Genomic DNA, 6,920 nt, shown 5'->3' on the forward strand with positions numbered 1-6,920 from the left:
GACCCATAGTTTTCACCTCCGGACCGGAGAGATGACCGTGACTCCTCAAGATGTTTCCATGATCACCGCACTTCCAATCGAGGGGAAGCCTTTTGTATGAGCACTGATTATGAGGGATGGTGGCAACAAATGGAGACCCTTATTGGCATGTCACCTCCTGAGCCGGAGGCAGAAGATGGAGGAAAGAAAAATAGAGTCCCGGTTGGCGCTCCTTTCACTTGGTTTGCAACCAACTTTGTGAATTGTCCTAAGGACGCCAATGAAGGTGTGATCCAGACTTACACTCGCGTGTACATGTGGTATGTTATCTCTAGAACTATATTCGCTGACGGTAGTGGCAAGAATGCTCAATGGATGTGGGTGAAGGCGTTGACAGTTTTCGATCACAAGTTCAGCTCTGGGTCGGCAGGATTGGCCTACTTGTATCGGCAAGTAATAAATTGTTCATAATAAGTTTTTGTTTGGCTTATACTTTTGCCCTTGACTGATCCATGTTTAGCTTTACTTGTAGTTGGACGAAGCTTGTCATAGGTCCACAAGAGACGGCAGAATTGGTGGTTGTATGTTCCTACTTTTGGTATGGAGCTGGGAACGCCTTCCTGTTGGACGCCCTAGAGAGGTAACGTTCAAGGACTGGGATGACCACGACAACCATGTACGGCTTCCCACCTGGGCTTACAAGTGGGACGTGGTATCGGAGGTGTCGAGCGATGTGAATATCTTGTACAAGTAATGCACGAAGGAGATGGATTCGCTTACCGCCGAGCAGGTAAACATCATTTACCTGACTCCCTAAATGAAAGGAAAAAAATCAATGGTGCCTTTTTGTGTTGTGTTGTAGGTGGAATGGTAGCCATATGGTGTCGGGTCAAGCTTTGGTGATGCACACACATTCCAACTAAATCCAATATGCTTAGAGGAGAAACATCTTTGGCTAATGCGGTGCCCGTTGATATGTAATCGGGCAGTTGAATTTCATCTCCCGCATAGTGTGTCGCATCAATTTGGGTTGTTTCAGGGTCACTCGCCGGAGTGGGTGGACACGGACACACAACTTCACAGGTAACAAAGCATGCACAATAAAGAACTATGTTTGAGCTAAGTGTGGAGCGAGGTGATAATGAGGTATGTAAAAAGTAGGTTGGATAGGAGGAGGCAGCGAAAGATCAAGGATTGGAATAAGAATCATAAGAAATATGTCACCATGTTCGAGCAAAGTGTGGTTCTTTGCTTGCCTTCGTCAAAGGGGGGTGGGGTCGGACGCCAGCGTGGTCGGGGGTGTGGCGCCTTCGACTAAAGTGTCACAGTGTAGTGTGGCGCCTTACTGTCGGGCATCACACAAAAGGGTCAGCTGAGCGATTGTTTTCGAAAGCAGTCCAGTTTGTGAAATTTTTGCATCCTAGGGTCAAATTTGTCGATTTTGCCGGCGGAGGGTGGCATCAACGCTTGGTGTGCAAGATGTGCATCCGTGTGTGCTCCTCCCTGTCGGTGTTGTGCTCTCGTCCAGATTACATGGGAATGTGAAAAGGAGAGAAGTGGCAGTAGAAAGAGTAATCACGGGATCTAAAAATAAACTGATTAGGGCATGTGAGTGTCACATAGGATAAATGTCGGGGGGGAGGACAAAGAAATCACAAGAAAAGGCTTGTCTTCTACTCCCTTTGTTCCTAAATATAAGACATTTTAAAGATTCCACTATATACTATATATGAATGTATTAGTCATATTTTAGAGTGTAGATTCACTCATTTTACTTTGTATGTAGTCTATAGTCAAATTTTTAAATGGTCTTATATTTTGGAACGGAGGGGGTAAGAGATAATCTCTTAGCAAAATATGTGTTGCCAGAATTTTAGAAATACCTAGTTATTTAAGATAAGGCTAAGGACTAACTATTGTAGGCTCGCTTTTATTGTCATCTCTAAATTATATGCAAAGCTTATTATAAGATTGTCTTATCAATCAGTGTACATGCCCTTAGGAAAGTTATATTTATGATGTCTATGTATACTTTCCTTTGCTATACATGCAAAACACAAAATAAATGGGCATGTCTTAGTCAGTTTCTAGAACCAGTTTTTTACCGCTCAGTACGAAGATGTGGTGGTCTTGGACATCCCAAATAATTGCCCTAAAGCCTTACTGCTAGACCTCGCTATGGGCAGCCCGGCCTGGGGTCCGACTTGACCCGACTTGGGGCTCTGGAAAATGAGCTCGGTGGTTGGGTTGGGATGGGTTTGTGAAAAACGTGATTTCAGCCGCAGTCGGGTTGGGCCAATCGCATCATGTCAGGCTTTTTTGGGCTCGAGCCAGGCTTGGGTCCGATTTGTTAGGCCTGGCGATCGTGTCGGGCCGGGTTCGGGCCTAGATTTTTAGCGTCGGGCTTTTTTCGGCCCAACCCGACATATGCCCAGGTATACTTACTGCGACCTTCTGCGGCCCCGGGTGTCCAAGAAAGTCTCCACGTCATAAAGAAATTATAATTTCGACTAACCCATGTCTTAGAAACCAACTATTTGGAATCTTTAAACTGCACCATTCCTTCTTCGTATTGTCTCGGTTTCAAGAACACGAGAGTATGATATATCTTTGGTAAGAGCATTGATAGAAAACTAGCGGCAAATTGTCCTTCTAAGGAAAGACCAAAATCCTATCTAGGAGCTCAAAATCCACTTTGCTTGCTACGAGTCAGCCTGATATCCATACTCTCCCAAAGATATGACAGACTTGACCCACTAGTTCTTTTCACTAGATTTTCTATTAATGTTAACATCACGAGGTACCGGTAGTGAAATCCGTCAGTTATTAATAAATCTACTAGCTTTCCTAGGAATCTATTTTTGCCTGCAACTTATGAACCCCCATACACAATCACAAGATTCTATACAAAATTCTCCCCTATGTTGTTAAGTAAGAGCATCTCTAACCGTTCCCTTAAAAACCTTTAGAGCATTCAATTTGAGAGCTAGCCGCACCTAGCCAAACTATTAAATGGTTAGAGGAGTAAAAGAACTAAGAGTTGACCCCCTCCCCCAAAGCAGTCCAAGTCTCTTAATTTTACACCTTCGGTGCCCCTTATGAGAAAAAAAATCCTTCCCCTCTATCATGTGCGACGCCTCCTCCTCTTGTCCGTCGCTGATAGTGATCCATCGACCCGGTAATCGGAAAAATGGAACCCTTCAATGGCCTCGCAACTCGAGTGACTGACGCCAGCATTGTTGTTGTTGTTGTTGGTGGTGGTGGTGGTGGTGATGGTGGTGGTGGTGGTGGTGTGTGTGTGGGGGGGGGGTGATGTTGATGCATGTGTGCTAGTCATGTGCATGCTCCGAGTGTGCGTCCAGCCTCCCCCCGCCTTTCCAACCACCTCTATCGCCCCTCCCTTGTCATCGTCCAGACTAGTCGTCGGAAGAAAGGAGAAGGGAAAAAGAATAAGATGGAAATATACTTACATATGGGGTTAATTCATTTGAGGAGTTAAATTTGAGGATTCGGCTAGGTTCCACCAAATTTAACATATAAAATTATTAAGGAATTATAAGTACAAAGAGGCATAAAAGAAAATAAATTATTTGGAATCGGCTAGAAATGCTCTAAAACCCTAGTGCAATACTACCCTTTTTCATTTTTCAAATTTCACAAGAATCCTTTTTGACCTCTACTCGGCTATACACATGTCCTCCTTTAGAAGGAGAAGATATTCGGCCGAAATCATGGCCTCCCTTCATTGCATACATACAGCATAGCTGGTGGGGTAGTCATGTACTCATGTGTTCATGGTTCCGCGTAGGCCCGCAAAATGTAGAATACATTCCTTTCTTTGCAGGAGAAACTTCTAACCTATTTATCAAACATCGTGGTAGTACAAAAACACCAGAAGTGATAAAAATTAAATCCATGTTTGTAAACCGCCTAGGGAGCACTACAATCACTAAAGCGAGCTGAAGGTGCGCCTTCTTCATGGTTCCTCCCTCATCGGAATGACGCAAACCTTATTATAGTAGACAGTCGAAAAGTCGTCGTGCTAAGCCTTGAAAGGACCGGCGCACCAGAGCGGCAATCATTCCCGATAAATAGAATCGCAGATCGAAAGGATCCGACATATAAACACACGAGCAAAAATTGAATCCACACAGATCCATTAAAGATAAACACTGAGTGGATCCCGCAAGGTCCGTCGGAGACACACCTCCACATGCATTCCGACGGGGAAAACTTTATGAGATCTCCAGGGAGCCACCGCCATCGGTCAAGGGCGAGGATCCACCACGCCTTTATGGCCCTAAGGCCACAAGAGAACACTAGATCGATAGTGGTGCCGGGGAGGCATGAAAACCCTATACGCCTAAGAATCACTCGTGGGGGAGGTTCCTAATTAATATATTTCTTCTCTCAATGTCCCTGAGTCCCCTATAATTCCAAATAACACCACCAATCATTTCTTCACTCTTTGTTTTCCTCAAGTACTGTTGACCAACAAATTGCGCATGTCCTGTACGGTATGAATCTTTTTCACAGCTCCTTTTAGGTATATTTTTGAGACATTTCGTTTCAACAAAAACCGACCTTAGCTCAGTTGGTAGAGCGGAGGACTGTAGTGTCGCAGATAAATCCTTAGGTCGCTGGTTCGAATCCGGCAGGTCGGACTCTATCTGTACTTTTGTTCGTACATAAAATCTCTTCCATTTTTTATCATCCTGATGACGATGATGGCCCGCTTGACTGGGATGTTGCCCAATTTTAATTGTGTCGAAAGCCCGTCCTGGGTCAAATTTAGCACAACAATTATTACTAACAAGATCGTTTTTTCAAGAAAGTTTTTGAACGAATTTCCATACGGGTTTTCCTGTTTAATTTGGGTGGGTCAAATTTAGCACAACAATTATTACTAGCAAGAAAGTTTTTGAACGAATTTTCATACGGGTTTTCCTGTTTTATTTGGGTGATTTTCGCTGGTTTTCACGTGGTTTTCTTGTATTTGTTTTTTATGTGGTTTTGATCTGGTTTTCGCATGCTTTTTCCTGTTTTGTTTTTGGTAGTTTATGTGTTTCTTTCACGTTTATTTCCCGTTGTGTGTGTTCTCAACGGGTTTGTTCTTTCATTTGTCTTCATCACATCCAAACTTTTCTAATACATATTATATATTTTTCTTATATATATGTACATTTTTTTATACAAGTTGACATTTTTAAAATATGTGTTAATGATTTTTAAATATACATATTTGTCAAAAACATAATTTATATTATTTCAAATACATATGTTTGATCTTTTAAATATGTGTTGATGATATTTAAATATATTGAAACGTTTTTTCGAATGATACACTCTAAAAATAGGTGGAAGTTGTTTTGTATTGTATAAATACTTTTAAATGTAAAACATATTTTTTAAACGCAAGATTTCATTTTTGAATGGTACAAAATAAATTTTTAACTACACAAACATTTTTATAAAATGTCACGCAGATTTTTTTAACCCGTCAACGCAATTAATATTTTCCAGATTTTTTAGCACTGTATAAACATGTTTTTAATGTCAAGATTTTTAGCACTGTATTTTCCAGATTCAACGCCAAACTTTAACCCGTTGCGCGGACATTATTTACATTGTATAAACATGTTTTTAATGTCAAGATTTTTTCCAGAATTTGTGAATTTACATTTTTTGCCATTAACATTTCTCTCTCTCTCCCTCTCCCTCTCCATCTCCATCTCTCTCTCCCTCTCCCTCTCCATCTCTCTCTCCCTCTCCCTCTCCCTCTCCCTCCCTCCCTCTATCTCCCTCCCTCTCCCTCCCTCCCTCTCTCTCTCTCTAGAAAGCACATAAACAGAAGAAAGGAGATTTTGTCAGATTCTCTGTTGATTTGAGCAATTTATGGATCACGGCGACACTCATGTGTCGTACCATTCTTGAGGGCGTCATTCTTGGGGGTGTGCATAGGATCGAGGGACCAGTGGACGGCATCTATGGTGGAGCGATGTTCCTTGTGATGCATCGACGTCGTGGAGTCTGGGTGGTGAGGCACAACAAAGTCTCGGCGGCGGATGCATGATGATAAATGTGCGTAGCTAAGGAGGAGGCGTTGTTTGGCGCCGTGGGGCATCGACGGTAGGCCTGACAAGGTCGATGCGTCGGTACCTGTTCTGAACATGGATTGATGGAAGACGACGACAATGACCTATGAGAGTGCGTCAGCCGGTTTGGGCCCCACACCCGGTATGTGGCTTGGTCGAGGCATCCGGCTTTTGATGTTAGGCTTTGGTGCGATGTGTCTTTGGTATTCGGTTCAGACATTCAACACCCTTCAATAATGGATAGCGACATATGTTGCCAGATGACGGCTTCAAACATATTGATGTATTACTTTGTAGGGTCATTATGAATAATTAATAAAGTGGTTGCAGGGGTCATCCTTTTTTTAAAGCAAGCCGGCAAAATATGCACACAACTAAACAAAGATGCAACAAATGTTGTACGTGAACTTGCACTTGCCTATTTAGATATCTACAACCAGAAGTCTCAAACGATCTCTCATACACCCGCGGACGCATCCGGTCAATGACCGAACATGAGAGAGAGAGAGAGAAAAAAGTGATCCAATCGGACCCAAATATCATCCCTATATGTCCGTGTTGTCCGTGAACACTCATATTAAGGACAAATATAGGGAGGATATGAGGGCTCGCGGACGCGTCCGATCAGTCCGCCACGCAGAAGCGGCCCCACCCCGGACCAGTTTTTCTTTTTCTTTATTTATTCCTTTTTTTTCTCTTTCTCTTGTGCAAGTGATCTAACATATGAGGAAGAAAATAAAAAGTGTAGCTGCGTGAACGGACAAATAAAGGACACACCCGGTTACTGACAGGACGCGTCCACGGATGCTTAAGTGATCATATTTGCTAAGTCTGTGTGTAAATCAT

At 42.8% G+C, this 6,920-nt stretch overlaps 1 non-coding gene across 1 annotated transcript; it reads left to right on the plus strand.

Annotated features, from left to right (window-relative positions):
- Positions 1 to 4,558: 4,558 nt before the first annotated feature.
- Positions 4,559 to 4,643, plus strand: TRNAY-GUA. The gene is given in 2 exon segments: positions 4,559 to 4,595; positions 4,608 to 4,643. It is a non-coding gene; the product is annotated as a tRNA-Tyr (tRNA).
- The last annotated feature ends 2,277 nt before the right edge of the window (positions 4,644 to 6,920 follow it).

The sequence above is a fragment of the Hordeum vulgare genome, chromosome 3H (assembly GCF_904849725.1).
Source record: "Hordeum vulgare subsp. vulgare chromosome 3H, MorexV3_pseudomolecules_assembly, whole genome shotgun sequence".
NCBI lineage: Eukaryota > Viridiplantae > Streptophyta > Magnoliopsida > Poales > Poaceae > Hordeum > Hordeum vulgare.